General features: G+C 46.8%; 1 protein-coding gene across 3 annotated transcripts in view; it reads right to left on the bottom strand.

The window, feature by feature from the left end:
• The window catches only part of LOC139762549 (uncharacterized), a 53,693-nt gene extending 49,533 nt beyond the window's left edge, over nt 1-4,160 (bottom strand). For 2 of the 3 annotated variants that reach the window (XM_071687571.1, XM_071687572.1), the window contains exon 1: nt 3,859-4,160. The gene's annotated coding sequence lies outside the window, so the exon portion shown is untranslated. Of the gene's footprint in view, nt 1-3,645 lie in introns of all 3 variants that reach the window. The other variant, XM_071687569.1, reaches the window with a different exon arrangement.
• Between the last annotated feature and the right edge of the window lie 12,250 nt (nt 4,161-16,410).

Below are 16,410 nucleotides of genomic sequence, written 5' to 3'. Positions count from 1 at the left end.
ATCCATATTCTTTTAAAATTCAGTGAAGTTCTGTGCGACGCAGCTAAGTGGCTCTGTGGCCCCAGCAAAGTTGTACGAGTTAGCTAAGTTGCTCTACGAGTTAACCATCTGTCCTTACAAATCAGCTAAGAGCTGCACGCCAGCTAACATAGCCCCGATATGCCGGCAGAGCCTGTCCACTAGACAGTAGCTTACGGGAATAAGAGGTCAACAAAGTTATAAGATGTGAAGTTAGGCTGCACTTCCCGTGGTCTCCCCGACCCAAAGCAACCTTATCATCATCTCATTATATTGTCTTATATAGCAACACTTGTGAAGTGTCACACACACACACACACACACACACACACACACCGTGGAAACCTGTAACATGATGAATGGTTATATGTACCATATTCTTACGAATGAATATTCGTTATTATTACTATTATCATTATTAGCATCATTGTTAATATTATTACCATTATTATTATTATTATTATTATTATTATTATCATTATTATTAGTTTTTTTTTTTTTTTTTTTTATACTTTGTCGCTGTCTCCCGCGTTTGCGAGGTAGCGCAAGGAAACAGACGAAAGAAATGGCCCAACCCCCCCCCCCCCCATACACATGTACATACACACGTCCACACACGCAAATATACATACCTACACAGCTTTCCATGGTTTACCCCAGACGCTTCACATGCCTTGCTTCAATCCACTGACAGCACGTCAACCCCTGTATACCACATGACTCCAATTCACTCTATTTCTTGCCCTCCTTTCACCCTCCTGCATGTTCAGGCCCCGATCACACAGAATCTTTTTCACTCCATCTTTCCACCTCCAATTTGGTCTCCCTCTTCTCCTCGTTCCCTCCACCTCCGACACATATATCCTCTTGGTCAATCTCTCCTCACTCATTCTCTCCATGTGCCCAAACCATTTCAAAACACCCTCTTCTGCTCTCTCAACCACGCTCTTTTTATTTCCACACATCTCTCTTACCCTTACGTTACTTACTCGATCAAACCACCTCACACCACACATTGTCCTCAAACATCTCATTTCCAGCACATCCATCCTCCTGCGCACATCTCTATCCATAGCCCACGCCTCGCAACCATACAACATTGTTGGAACCACTATTCCCTCAAACATACCCATTTTTGCTTTCCGAGATAATGTTCTCGACTTCCACACATTATTATTAGTATTACTATTATTATTATTATTATTATTATTATTATTATTATTATTATTATTATTATTATTATTATTACTATTATCATTATTATTATCATTATTATTATTGTTATCATTATCATTACTATTATTATTATTATTATTATCATTATTATTATCATCATTATCATTATTACTTTTATTATCATTATCATTATTATCATCATTATCATTATTATTATCATTATCATTATTATCATTATTATTATTATTATTATCATTATCAATATTACTGATATCATCATCATTATTGATATTACTATCATTATCATTATCATCACAGTTATGAATGTCATTATTATCTACATAAGTAATACAATTATCGTAACTGAGGATAGGTGTAAAAGAATGCTACCCACACATCTACGTGTCGTAAAGGCGACCAACAGTAGTGGGAGAGAAGTCATGATATCATCTCCTCCTGTGTTATTACTTTCTGAATGTAGGAACAGAGGAATGAGCCAAGCGAGGATTTTTCCTGAAAAGCTCAGTCTTCTGCACCTGACGCTACCTCGCTGTGGCGGGAAAGGCGTGCAGGTGAAGAGAAAACTAATGAACAATTTTGTACCGTGCTCTGTACGTTGTACCGTGTTTTGTACGTTGTACCGTGCTCTGTCCGGTGTACCGTGCTCTGTACGTTGTACCGTGCTCTGTCCGGTGTACCGTGCTCTGTACGTTGTACCGTGCTCTGTCCGGTGTACCATGCTCTGTCCGGTGTACCTTGCTCTGTACGTTGTACCGTGCTCTGTCCGGTGTACCGTGCTCTGTACGTTGTACCGTGCTCTGTCCGGTGTACCATGCTCTGTCCGGTGTACCGTGCTCTGTACGTTGTACCGTGCTCTGTCCGGTGTACCGTGCTCTGTCCGGTGTACCTTGCTCTGTACGTTGTACCGTGCTCTGTACGGTGTACCTTGCTCTGTACGTTGTACCGTGCTCTGTATGGTGTACCATTTCTCTACCTTGTTCAGTTTTTGTACCTTGTATCTATCTTTTGTCTTGTTTTGTACCTTGTACCGTGTTCTGGAGGTTATGCCGTGTTCTGTACCTTGTACCGTGCTCTGGAGGTTATGCCGTGTTCTGTGCCTTGTACCGTGTTCTGCTCTTGCCACCTTGTTGTATGTACACACTTCAGAAGTACATCAGGACGAGACACAAAGTGGTGCACGAATGACGCATGTGTCTCATGTTCCAGTATTGGTGAGGGAAGGCAGGTGTCGCTTCGTGCCCTCCTGTGGTCATGTATTTATGGCCAATATTTGTGATGTACATCTTCATACAAGGACACGAAGCATCTATACATACAGGCAAGTGTAAGAGTCACTCACTGTAACATGACAGTTGGTATGATGTTTTCTCATGTGTCATATGACACGTCGGAATATACCGTGTCATATTCTCAATCGACAACATGACACGGGAAGATAAGCATTTCTGTGATTCGAGTCCATAATGAAAGAAAAATAATTACCTTTTCATTTTAATGAGTCCATTCAATTAATATAAAAATATCACAAAATGTAATCTAAAAAAGTATTACGAAACAAATTTCATCGAATTACATGATTTTTTCTTTTTCATTCAGAATAAAGATATGCAATGTGTCACGTATGATTCCTGTGTGACACGCGGGAAGATGTGAGACGAAATCCTCCCTTGACAATAATTTACATTTCCTAAACATGTACAGTCATGAAAATTGGAAATGTAATTTATCATGAAAAATTTCCGTTAAGAATAAGTGTTCCCAACCACCGGGGAAAAAATCCATGGTTAGGTGTTGGTATGAAGGTGTCGGTATGAAGGTGTATTATGGTAGTATGAGCGAGCGGTGGGATAGGATGCGCCTGGGATAGAACACAGGCAACATTATCCCGCTTAGTATGACCTAATATCATGAACCTGCCCCTCCCTCTCATGGTAAGCAAAACTCTTTATTTACTCACCTTAATTAATAGACAAGAGTAAATAGAAATGCTGTGTTTTACCCTTGGCTGAGAGGAGGGAAACAGACAGTGGAAGAGAAGGGTTACTGGCAGGGAGGGAAGCAGAGAGGAATATATAGAGAGAAAAAAGTGAGATAGAGAGAGAGAGAGAGAGAGAGAGAGAGAGAGAGAGAGAGAGAGAGAGAGAGAGAGAGAGAGAGAGAGAGAGAGAGAGAGAAGGGAGGGAGTCAGGCAGAAAGAGACAGAGAAGTAGAGTAAGAGAGAGAACAAAAGAGACAGAGAGAGAAAGGGGAAAGAGAAATAGACAGAAACAAAGAATAAAGAAAAAAGAGAGAGAAAAGTGTGTGAGTGAAAAGTGGAGAGAGAGAGAGAGAGAGAGAGAGAGAGAGAGAGAGAGAGAGAGAGAGAGAGAGAGAGAGAGAGAGAGAGAGGAGAGGGAGAGAGAGAGAGAGAGAGAGAGAGAGACCTCTTACCTTAACAACAGTTCTCATGCCAACATTACAGTCAGTTTCAGTCTGGAGTTCCTCCACTTCACGTCTTAATAAGCGACACCAGACGCGCCCAGACACATGACAACTCTAGCTCAGGCAATAATACTTTTCTCCGTTATGACTGATAACTTCTCCTCTTCCATAAAGTTCTTACTAAACCCTCAATCAAGCAGCGTTATATTGAGCTTTAATTACCTGTGTTTCTGAGGTCACACTTGCAGTAGAGTCATCAGCGAACACATGTGTGAATCTATCCTTTCTGAACACACTCAGGGCAGGAGGAAATCATTACTTGTTAACTACAGATCCGTATCTTACATCTTAGTCTTTCCTTAATCACAATTGTAATCACCCGGGGACTAGTTAACGTCCTCCGAGTATCACATCAAGCGAGGCGCTCAACAGGCCAGGTCCCACGGTTCGCCGGAGCAATCGTCCCGAGTTGGGTTGGTGTGGACGGGACGTTGCCTGGGGAGGGACGTCCTCCTCTCACCGTGTCTGCCGGGGCACTGAGCGTTGCCCCGTGGCGTCAGCCAGCCTCCCAGAGCCGCCCCTACCGGCCACTAGGTGGCTCTCCTCCGAAGGAAGTACACAAGGAGGGAGAAAGGTCACTCAGAGCCCATTGGCGTAGGGATATCCTACAAGAAAGGACTTACATAATGACGAGTAGGAGGAGGAGAGGTTGGCCTGGGAAACCGTTTAGGAAGAGGATAACTCCCAGGCAGGTCTTGTCACCTTGCTAAAAGGATAGGTCGTAGGAAGCTTCCTCGAGTAAGGGTCCAGCTTACTCAGGATCCCATATATATTAAGTTTCGATCCTTCTAAGAAGACGACAACCATATTGGACCTCCCACAGCTGAAGACGTCCCAGAGAGGATCATGGGAGGGAAAGTTGGGCTATAAGACCTCCCAGAATACGCTGGAACACAAGGGGTACTAAAATCAAAGTCCTCGTCCTTGGCAGGATTGGAACCACTTCCTAAGGACTGTAGACTGAGGGACCATCCTTAACACCCTTCATGGGTGGCAGCTGCTGGGACGGATGACACCTGGGATGACTGCTGGGGATTTGGGACGGATGACACCTGGGATGACTGCTGGGGATTTGGGACGGATGACACCTGGGATGACTGCTGGGGATTTGGGACGGATGACACCTGGGATGACTGCTGGGGATTTGGGACGGATGACACCTGGGATGACTGCTGGGGATTTGGGACGGATGACACCTGGGATGACTGCTGGGGATTTGGGACGGATGACACCTGGGATGACTGCTGGGGATTTGGGACGGATGACACCTGGGATGACTGCTGGGGATTTGGGACGGATGACACCTGGGATGACTGCTGGGGATTTGGGACGGATGACACCTGGGATGACTGCTGGGGATTTGGGACGGATGACACCTGGGATGACTGCTGGGGATTTGGGACGGATGACACCTGGGATGACTGCTGGGGATTTGGGACGGATGACACCTGGGATGACTGCTGGGGATTTGGGACGGATGACACCTGGGATGACTGCTGGGGATTTGGGACGGATGACACCTGGGATGACTGCTGGGGATTTGGGACGGATGACACCTGGGATGACTGCTGGGGATTTGGGACGGATGACACCTGGGATGACTGCTGGGGATTTGGGACGGATGACACCTGGGATGACTGCTGGGGATTTGGGACGGATGACACCTGGGATGACTGCTGGGGATTTGGGACGGATGACACCTGGGATGACTGCTGGGGATTTGGGACGGATGACACCTGGGATGACTGCTGGGGATTTGGGACGGATGACACCTGGGATGACTGCTGGGGATTTGGGACGGATGACACCTGGGATGACTGCTGGGGATTTGGGACGGATGACACCTGGGATGACTGCTGGGGATTTGGGACGGATGACACCTGGGATGACTGCTGGGGATTTGGGACGGATGACACCTGGGATGACTGCTGGGGATATTCCAGGTATACATAGGTGAACAGTTTAGTTCCTTGTACCATCAGATTCTGTAAGACCAGCCCATGTGATGCACTCTATTTCGTCAGATGAATTTCATTCTGATTAATTTCCTTATGTAAATTACTTTTCTTTTTCGTATACTTTGTATCATATCAGACTCGCTCCTTCTCCCAGCTGTCCATGGCTTCCTCTACCTTACTTCTCATCTTCCCTCTCACCTCCACGTCTTCCCTTTACGGCACTTTTCCATCTCCTACTCCAACACCAAGGTTCCATCCTCTCCAGCAGCACTCTTCCATCTTCTCCAATAGCACTGTTCCATCTTCTTCATCAACAGTACTGTTCCATCTTCTCCAGCAGTACTGTTCCATCTTCTCCCTTGCTTTCACTCGCCCATTACATGTGACCTCTCACATCTCACTCCCAGCTCTCCCAGGCCCCACACCAGGTATCGTGTGACTAATTGGACGACGTTGGCAACGTCTCACTTGCCCGTCTCCAGCAGGTGGGGGAAGACAACGCCAGGGGAAAAGACACCAGGAGGGAAGACAAAGCTAAGATAAGACAACGCCCGGGGAAGACAACTCTATGGGAAGACAACGCAAAGGGAAGAAAGTACGAGGGGTAGGCGGCACCAGGGGAAGACAACACCAGGGAAATACAACACAATGGGAAGACAACGCTGGGGAAAACAACGCCATGGGTGAACACCGTCAGGGGAAGACCAGGCATGGAACGATAAACACTGAGGGAAAACAACAGGGGAACAACCCCGGGAAGACAGTGTCATAAAGACAACTCCAAGGTAAGACAGCTCAAGGGAAAGACAACGCAAAGGGAAAACAGTACATTGGGAGGACAACACCAGGGGAAGGGAAAGCCAGGGGAAGACAACACCATGAGAGGGGAAAGCCAGGGGAAGACAACACTAGGAGAGGGGAAAGCCAGGGGAAGAAAAAATGAGGTCCATATGAGAGGGGTCAGGTGAGGGTGGAAGACAAGGGATGGTGTTGGCGGTGGTGATGTGTTGGTGTTTCAGTTTTCTTTGTGGTGATGATTACGTCACTTCCACAACCGAGCACTGGGAGATGAGCCTATCCCACAGCAGACCGGTGGGACAGTACTGGCTAGGGGATAGTGAGGGAAGGCGAGGGAAGGACTAGCTGGTAAGGGACGTGAGGTCAACCTAGGAGATGGATGAAGAAGAAGAAGAAAGAGAAGAAGAAAAGGTGGTGGAAGACAGAAGAGGAGGTGGTGGAGCAGGGAGGTGGTCCAGACTGGAAAGCAACAAACTTGGTCGCCAGAGCAGCGATTCCTCGCTGTTTACACTCAGGTGTCAAGTATAAACCAACCAGTGGCTACACTGGAAGGCGGGATTTACAGTTAACCACCACGACACAAATCACACTTTAACAAAGTTCCTCTGTTACGTTATACAAGATTATACACCAAATGAAAGTGGAGGCGAGGGTTTCACCACAGCTTAGGACCTCAGCTGATGGTACAGCAATAGTTATATACTTAGCTGAGTCAATATTTGGACTCGTCGAGAGCGCTCGTGAAAGGGTAAATAATTACGTGGGAATTAATTTTCTGAGATCATGGAGAGACGTCTTATGTTGGTACATGGACTAAGATACATGGAGAGGAGGAGGAGGAGGAGGAGAGAGAAATATACATATAGTGGCAGTAAATAAACAGAAAGAGAGAGAGAGAGACACCAAGACACCGGCGCCTTCCTACACTGGTGCTTTGATGATCTACAAATGTTACATCAGAGGCTGTGTGGTGCTTAACTGGCGGATCATGGTCGTCACAAACCTATCCACGATAACAGATGCCGTCACATACCCTACACAGACACAGTGAAAACCTTCCATTCCATACATGGAAGATGGTTACAGCAACTCAACAGCAGCAGGCAACTCTCTATGGCTTGTCAAAATAATTCAGATCTTCCAAAAAACATTTTCTGTTGAAGAAAACTTTGGCTTAAGCCTCAAGATTTACTAACAATTCGACTTTTCCCGCTGGCCCATAAGAAACAGGAACCAATTTTTCCCAAGTTTCTAAATGTTCTAAATGTTCTAAAGCTTCTAAACTTTCTAATCTTAAATCTTCTTAACCTTAACTTAACTGAGTATATCGGAAACTCCGTCTGGCGGTCAAATTATCGTAGTTCTTGCCGATCTCTCTCTCTCTCTCTCTCTCTCTCTCTCTCTCTCTCTCTCTCTCTCTCTCTCTCTCTCTCTCTCTCTCTCTCTCTCTCTCTCTCTCTCTCTCTCTCTCTCTCTCTCTCTCTCTCTCTCTCTCTCTCGTGTTATTCTCATTTCACACAGATGGCACTTAAGTTTACAGTACCCAGGTTGCCTTTCTCCTGAATCATCTAAGGGGATAGTGGAAGGTGCGACCACATGATCCCCCACTGCAAAAGTCACAGGGAAATAAATGAAATGGCAATATCTTATTCATTCTGACACGAGAATCATAAAACGTGTGAGTCTAAGATCTACACGTTTATATATAAGAAAAAAAAAAGGTTTACATATAATTCAATTTTTGTAAATTACAGTTTTCTGTAACCCTATCATAAGTGAGGTGAATGTAAGGAAATTATATAGCATGGATGACGTGCAGAACACCAGTGACACCTTGTGTTCATGTAAGGAGATTATATAGCATGTATGACGTGCAGAACACCCGTGACACCTTGTGCTCATGTAAGGAGATTATATAACATGGATGACGTGCAGAACACCAGTGACACCTTGTGTTCATGTAAGGAGATTATATAGCATGTATGACGTGCAGAACACCAGTGACACCTTGTGTTCATGTAAGGAGATTATATAGCATGTATGACGTGCAGAACACCCGTGACACCTTGTGCTCATGTAAGGAGATTATATAACATGGATGACGTGCAGAACACCAGTGACACCTTGTGTTCACGTAATGATGGTAGTGATGGTATTAAGACTTGGGACGATTTTCCTGCATGTCATTATCTGTTTCCGTTTTTTTCCCGGCTTCGCTAAGCTTTGAAACTCTCTACTTTCCCGGATCTTTTTCACCAGCCATGACCTGACACTATAACAACCCAGGCTTTCCAATTCCTCAAAAATAATAGACTTTCTCCTTGCAACTCTCTGGCCATTATTCGTGTTTCGCGTGAGAGCCTGGCCCGGTGAACACACAGCTTCCTCACTCAAACCTTCGACACAAAGAATTAGACAATATGTGTCTAAGTTTGACCTCCCTACGGACGACACCCCCCACGGACGACACCCCCCCACGGACGACAACCCCCATGGACGACACCCCCCACGGACGACACCCCCCACGGACGACACCCCCCCACGGACGACACCCCCCATGGACGACACCCCCCACGGACGACACCCCCCACGGACGACACCCCCCACGGACGACACCCCCCACGGACGACACCCCCCACGGACGACACCCCCCACGGACGACACCCCCCCACGGACGACACCCCCCATGGACGACACCCCCCACGGACGACACCCCCCACGGACGACACCCCCCCCACGGACGATAACCCCCATGGACGACACCCCCCACGGACGACAACCCCCACGGACGACACCCCCCACGGACGACAACCCACATGGACGACAACCCCCACGGACGACGACCCACACGGACGACAACTCCCACGGACGATACCCCAAAAGACGACACCCCCCACGGACGACAACCCACATGGACGACAACCCCCACGGACGACACCCCAAAAGACGACACCCCCCACGGACGACGACCCCCACGGACGACGACCCACACGGACGACAACCCCCACGGACGACGACCCACACGGACGACAACTCCCACGGACGATACCCCAAAAGACGACACCCCCCACGGACGACGACCCCCACGGACGACGACCCACACGGAAGACACCCCCCACGGACGACGACCCACACGGACGACAACCCCCACGGACGACACCCCCCACGGACGACACCCCCCACGGACGACGACCCACACGGACGACAACCCCCACGGACGATACCCCACACAGACTTATGTTGAAAAATGAAGAATATATCAAATTAGAATGAGAACAGAATAACCAATCCATGTGGACAGATAAAGAAGGGAGTTAACGCGAAGGAGGAGGAACAATAGATGGAAAAGAAAGGAAGCAAAACATACAAACAAGCGAAGAAAAGAGGAAGACTGAGCACAAGAGAGCATCACCATCAGGGATGGAGGGGGACTGAACACAAGAGAACACCTCCACTGAACTGGGTGAGGGACCGAACACAACAGATCACCACCACTGGAGAGGATGAAGGAGTGAACACAACAGATCACCACCACTGGAGAGGGTGAGGGAGTGAACACAACAGATCACCACCACTGGAGAGGATGAAGGAGTGAACACAACAGATCACCACCACTGGAGAGGGTGAGGGAGTGAACACAACAGATCACCACCACTGGAGAGGGTGAGGGAGTGAACACAACAGATCACCACCACTGGAGAGGATGAAGGAGTGAACACAACAGATCACCACCACTGGAGAGGGTGAGGGAGTGAACACAACAGATCACCACCACTGGAGAGGGTGAAGGAGTGAACACAACAGATCACCACCACTGGAGAGGGTGAGGGAGTGAACACAACAGATCACCACCACTGGAGAGGGTGAAGGAGTGAACACAACAGATCACCACCACTGGAGAGGGTGAGGGAGTGAACACAACAGATCACCACCACTGGAGAGGGTGAGGGAGTGAACACAACAGATCACCACCACTGGAGAGGGTGAGGGACCGAACACAACAGATCACCACCACTGGAGAGGGTGAGGGAGTGAACACAACAGATCACCACCACTGGAGAGGGTGAGGGAGTGAACACAACAGATCACCACCACTGGAGAGGGTGAGGGAGTGAACACAACAGATCACCACCACTGGAGAGGGTGAGGGAGTGAACACAACAGATCACCACCACTCAAGCCCTAATGGCCTCCCGTCTCCCTTACGGGGAGGTAATGAGGCGTCTCTAAGCTCCCTCCTTATCTCATCATTCTCACCCTCATTCTCTTCATGCACCTCATTTTCTTCGCTCTACTTATTCTGTTTCCTTCTCCTCAGTTTCTTTTTTCATTTTACTCATTATTATTATCAGTCTTTTTTCCATGCCTTTCGTTCATGTACCTATATGTCTTTGTGCATAATTCTCTCATTCCTTCCAATTCTCTTCTCCTCTTTTCTTGTTTATTCTCCTCATTACTTTCTCATTCCTCGTCACAGAGAGGGGTATGTCAGGCGCAATTTCTCATGTAATAAAATAAACAATAAATTCAGTAGAAGCATTACCTCTGTCATGGGGTCAAAGCTATATATCCAGAAAATATAGAATATAATGCAGAATATAACCAAAATATACACATATGGATGTGAACTGGTGAAACTTACAATATATACCGGAATGGAAACCGTGTGTATGCTCTCCAATATAAAGAAGCTCATAGACGTTCCAATATATCAGTCATACTAAGTAAGATATATCATCATTAGGTAATCTATATCAGCAACCTGTTGTCTCCAGTTAAAGGTTACCTTGTGATCATTTGTTAGATTTCTCAACTCTTGTGTTGGTGTGTGTGTCCTTGTGTTGTGTTCCTCCGTGAACAGTGAGGCCAGAGGTGATGTGACACAAGCAGGCCTGTGTTCCAGGGTAGTCGGCTCCTCGCTGGTGCTCCTCACTCTTAACTTACTAAGAGTGCAACAGCTGGAGGCGAAGTGGCGTGCGCTGAGTCAGTTTACATCACCTCAGCTGTGAGTGTTGCTCCCGCCTGGCACGGCTTCCTCAACCCAGCAAGGGAAACTGGGAGGAAAAAGTCAGCCTTAACTCAGCTGATGAAAAACGTTGCCTCAGTAAATCTTGAGCCGGGACCTCTCTCTCTCTCTCTCTCTCTCTCTCTCTCTCTCTCTCTCTCTCTCTCTCTCTCTCTCTCTCTCTCTCTCTCTCTCTCTCTCTCTCTCTCTCTCTCTCTCTCTCTCTCTTTCTCTCTCTCTCTCTCTCTCTCTCTCTCTCTCTCTCTCTCTCTCTCTCTCTCTCTCTCTCTCTCTCTCTCTCTCTCTCTCTCTCTCTCTCTCTCTCTTCTGCAGAGAAATTTTTAAAATTTTACTTTAAATTTTTTCCAGTCCAGGTTTGTTGCGTACGATTCTGGATCAGAGTTTTCTCTTCCGAATAAATTTCATCATCGTATCAGAGGTTGGGTCTGCCTGGCCGCACTGGCTGACGGGTAGTCGCCACCAGAGGAACTCCTGGTGTGGGAGGCAGTGTATGGTGCGTCCAGCCCCCAGGAAGCAGCACTCACTCCAGGAAAGACGAAGAAAAAACAGGAAAAGGATGACCAGGTGTCTCTTTTATCATCCAGTGTCCTGATGGAAGGTGGTGACGGAGAATGAGTTAGAAAAATATATACGCACGGCTGAGGGGTTGTCTGAAGCAGAGGTCTTAAGTCCTGCAGGGACCTCTTCCACGCGAGAATGGTCGGGGCCCAGAGACTGGGAGGGTGGGGAGCTTAGATGGGTGGTGGAGGGTGGGAGCTGGGGTACGGTGGTGAAGGGGGAGGGGGGCCGGAGGTGGGGAGCTGGGGTACACTGGGGTGGGTTTAGAGGGAGGGGCAGGATGAAGGGAAGATGTGAGACAAGACGAAGAGAAGACATTGGTAGTAGCATACTGCACCAAGACCAGCCAACCTCACCACCAGGCTCATCACACACACACACACACAGACAAACACACACACACACACACACACACACACAGACAAACAAGCACACTATGAGACAGCAATCATTAAAACAAGCTATGAACATATATAAAGTTGACAAAAAGTTTAAACTGTATTATGAATATTACGTCATAAATTAACTGCAGAACAAACTCCATTCCTGAATTTAGATTAGGATTATACTAAGGTATAAATGTTCCACTTACAAAATTACCTTTACAACGGCTAATTCTCAGAAAAATGATAATGAAATTACATTGTTCCTTCCTTGGGATTTGTGTACCAGAAACCTAGTGTGCACCAGCCAGACAAGATGAAGCCAGGCTACACACAACACCACATCCTTATGAAAGATATTTAAGAATTGGTTCCAAAAAACTACCATCGACTAACTTGTGTAAGATTATCAAAGCAATTTACAAACAATTCATTTATAAGATAATGACTATATTAAGGAAGTAAGAGAGACGTTTATGTTTGATAATCTTGCCCACCCTTTGCCAGACTCCTGCCCACCCTCTGCCAGACCCCTGCCCACCCTCTGCCAGACTCCTGCCCACCCTCAGCCAAGCTTGGACTGAGAAAGCTTGGATTCCCCAAATATCTAAAGTGAGATTACAACTTAGCGTCCTTAACCTCTCCATACCCTACAAATATTTCATGTAATATTTGCAGTGAGACGTTCCTCTCCTGCCAGAGTTTTTGAGCGGGAGAGATCTTGACGATGCTGTTGTCCCGCCTGGCTGCTGGCCTGTGTGGCACTGACTGCTGGTCTGGGTCGACACAGGAGCTGCTTCCTCTGTATATCATCTCTAATGTGGCATTTACAAGCAAGATTAAAATTTCCTGACATCTTTTTATCTGATTACCAATTACCTCGATAAAATGTTTATATGTATATATTTATGTATACAGAGAGAGAGAGAGAGAGAGAGAGAGAGAGAGAGAGAGAGAGAGAGAGAGAGAGAGAGAGAGAGAGAGAGAGAGAGAGAGAGAGAGAGAGAGAGAGAGAGAGAGAGAGATGGGGGGAAGGTAACCAGCACCATAGTGGCCGTCACATTCCCCTACCTTGCCCCAAGTCGCTATCGTCTGTGCCTCACATAATGGGTTGCTGGAAACATAATCTTTCTCTCAGTGTTCCATGTAACAGTTGACACCACATAATACACACGATTCTTCGGTCTAAATCACAGTTTTCCACTATCCCGGAGAGAGAGGGAAATAAGGAAGCTACCCACGTACTCCTGCGTCTCGTAAGAGGCGACTACCGGGAGGGAGCGGGAATCTAGAAACTTTTCACTACTTATATTGTCTCTTTCCAAATGAAGGAGCAGAAGAAAGGCCAAGGCCCCGAAGGCTCAGGCTCGGGTGTTTGAATGCTCGTGGGTGTAACTCGGGTGAAAAGAAGGGAGAGATAGGTGTTCTGTCTGAGAGGACCTTTGATGGTCTGGCTCTGAGTGAAGGGGGATGAATGGCTTGGGGATGTCTCAGGATTAAAGTATGGGGGTTATGGCAAGGACGAGAGCAAAGGACGGGGTGACTCTCCAGTTGACGAAGGAGTTGTTAGAATGTCAGTGTAAGAGAGAGGAGTTTAGGACTAACTTGTGTGTGAATGAAAGTACAGTACGAGAGATAGGCGACTGCCAGTGCCTGCAAACCTGGTTACGAGAGGAGTGAAGAAGAGAGAGACTCTTTCTGGAAGATGAGTAAGTCCTTGTGATGGGAGATAAATGGAGGAACAGCTTGTTGAGTTCTGTGCTGACAAAGGGTTGGTGATGGGAAATACCTCAAGAAAAACCTACGAACTTAAATATTCGTGGGTGAGTGAGGTTATGTGATCAAGGACATTACTGAACTGACAGTTGTGCAAGGAGGAGGTTGTTGCATGTCAGTGTAGTTAGAGAGGCAGCAGGTGGGATGTGTGACCATGTCCTGGAGGAGGCGTGTGTGAAAGTTTATAGCGGTTTACATAAGAGAGATGATGAAAGGTGTGGGATGAAGACACTGAGAATGAGCGAGCTTGGAAAAGAGTTAGGAGGAAAGAAAAGAAACCTACCTGTGGAAAGGAGTGACTCTTGATAGCCACTGAAGTGATGGCTCACTACGGGCAGTTCCGGTAATATGCTTTCCTGGTGGTTGTCTGCCACTTACTAGCAGAGAGAGAGAGAGAGAGAGAGAGAGAGAGAGAGAGAGAGAGAGAGAGAGAGAGAGAGAGAGAGAGAGAGAGAGAGAGAGAGAGTACATACGCGTCTATGTTGAGGCAAAGCTGCATATGACTTGCACTTGACCTAGGTCAGTTTAGGTGATCCAAGCCACTGTGACCAGACACAAGGAGCTGAGGACAGAACCAGAGTGGATGTGGGTTCCTCCCTCACCTGTTGGGTCTTTACTGGAAATTTGACCAAATGTTATTCATTATTCTGTGGAAAGAAAAACATGTATATGATGAACTCAGCAGGGAGCGTATCACAGTATTGTGCAACAATAAAATCAAGTGTCCAAGATGTGTGGATCTGTTTCCTTCACACACACACACACACACACACACACACACACACACACACACACTCACACACACAAGAATTAATCTCTGATTAAGAAATAGATTTGGAATGCTACGTAATGGTAAAGAAGAATGTGTACAGAAAACTATATAACTTGAGAGGGAGAGTCCAGTCTCCCTGGAGCTCTCCTACAAACGCCAACGAATTTCATTAACAAAAATATCTTTCTAAAAGGGAAACCCATTTACACAAGTTTTGCTCCGGGATAACTCGAGGCGATTGAGCTAAGACGCGGCCGACGCAAACATTTATTTAGAAAGGTAAAAACGAAGGTAAACTTTCAACTTTGGTATTGTAGCTCTAGCGGGAGTTGGTAAGTCCATTCACCGGCAAGCCTCAGTTGAGGGCCAAACTGTGTTGCTGGAGTGAAGTTGATTCTTACCTCTTGTTTCGCTTTTTATAGTTTGCCAATTTCTTCCCAAGTCAGTTGGTTGTCTCTGGTCTTTTCTCCTCACGTGTTTGTCTGGCTGGCAGATGGATCGCTTCTCTCTCTTACGTCTTTTGTTCTTTGTGAAGTTTTGCTGTTGTTTGTGTCGCTCTGTCTATGTCTATGTTTGACTGAGACAGGATTGTCTATGTTTGTTTGTATGTGGTGCGTGTAGGTATATCTGTTTGTAGGTTGTATACGTTCGTATGAGTTTGATTGTATACATGAGCTGATTGTCCGTTCTTTATTTGTATAACAGTAAATTCTGTTTGTCAGTTTCTCACTCTACGCCCAGCCTCCCTCACACCTCTCTCTCTCTCCAGACCTATCCTCCCTTACACCCATCACTCCTCACCCAGCCTCCCTCACGCCTCTCTCTCCACACCTGTACAAAAGACAATGGTCTCGGCTTCGCCATAGAGACGTGATCCATGTCATCATAAGAGCGTGGAGTGAGGGGGGCCTCGGACAATGTACACATCACAACAATAGCATGAAGACCCTCACCCCTGAGGAGTGAGGCCCATGGAGGGCCCTCGGCGCCTCCTGTCTCCTCCAGGACTTCCTGTTCGTCCTGCTGCTGCTAAGGAACTCCAGTAATGACGTGATCCAGCGGGGAACGTGGGAGGCAAATACAGATGGCGGTTCGTTCTTTACGCATGCCGTCCAGACAGTTACGGTGGTGGGATGTTTGTGGCATAGATACAAGTGGATGATGAGTGTGTTAGAAGATTTGTGTGGTTATAATGTTTGTGTGAGTGTCTGTGCCTATCTTTGTTTAAAACGAAGCCTTAAGGCTATCATGTTGTAAGGAATAGTTTCATGTGTAGAATCATGCGTAGGGTCATGCGTAGGGCTATGTGTAGGGTCATGAGTAGGGTCGTCCGGATTTGTTTATATGTTATATGCTTAATCTACACCTGTAGGACGTGTTTAGTTATACAAGGCTTTCCTTACGGTATATTAAAGTTGTTATTCCCGTCTCTTCCTCATGGGA

The sequence above is a fragment of the Panulirus ornatus genome, chromosome 43, assembly GCF_036320965.1.
Source record: "Panulirus ornatus isolate Po-2019 chromosome 43, ASM3632096v1, whole genome shotgun sequence".
NCBI lineage: Eukaryota > Metazoa > Arthropoda > Malacostraca > Decapoda > Palinuridae > Panulirus > Panulirus ornatus.
The sequence above is the reverse complement of the archived record's forward strand: the minus strand, read 5'-3'. Positions and strand labels throughout refer to the sequence as shown.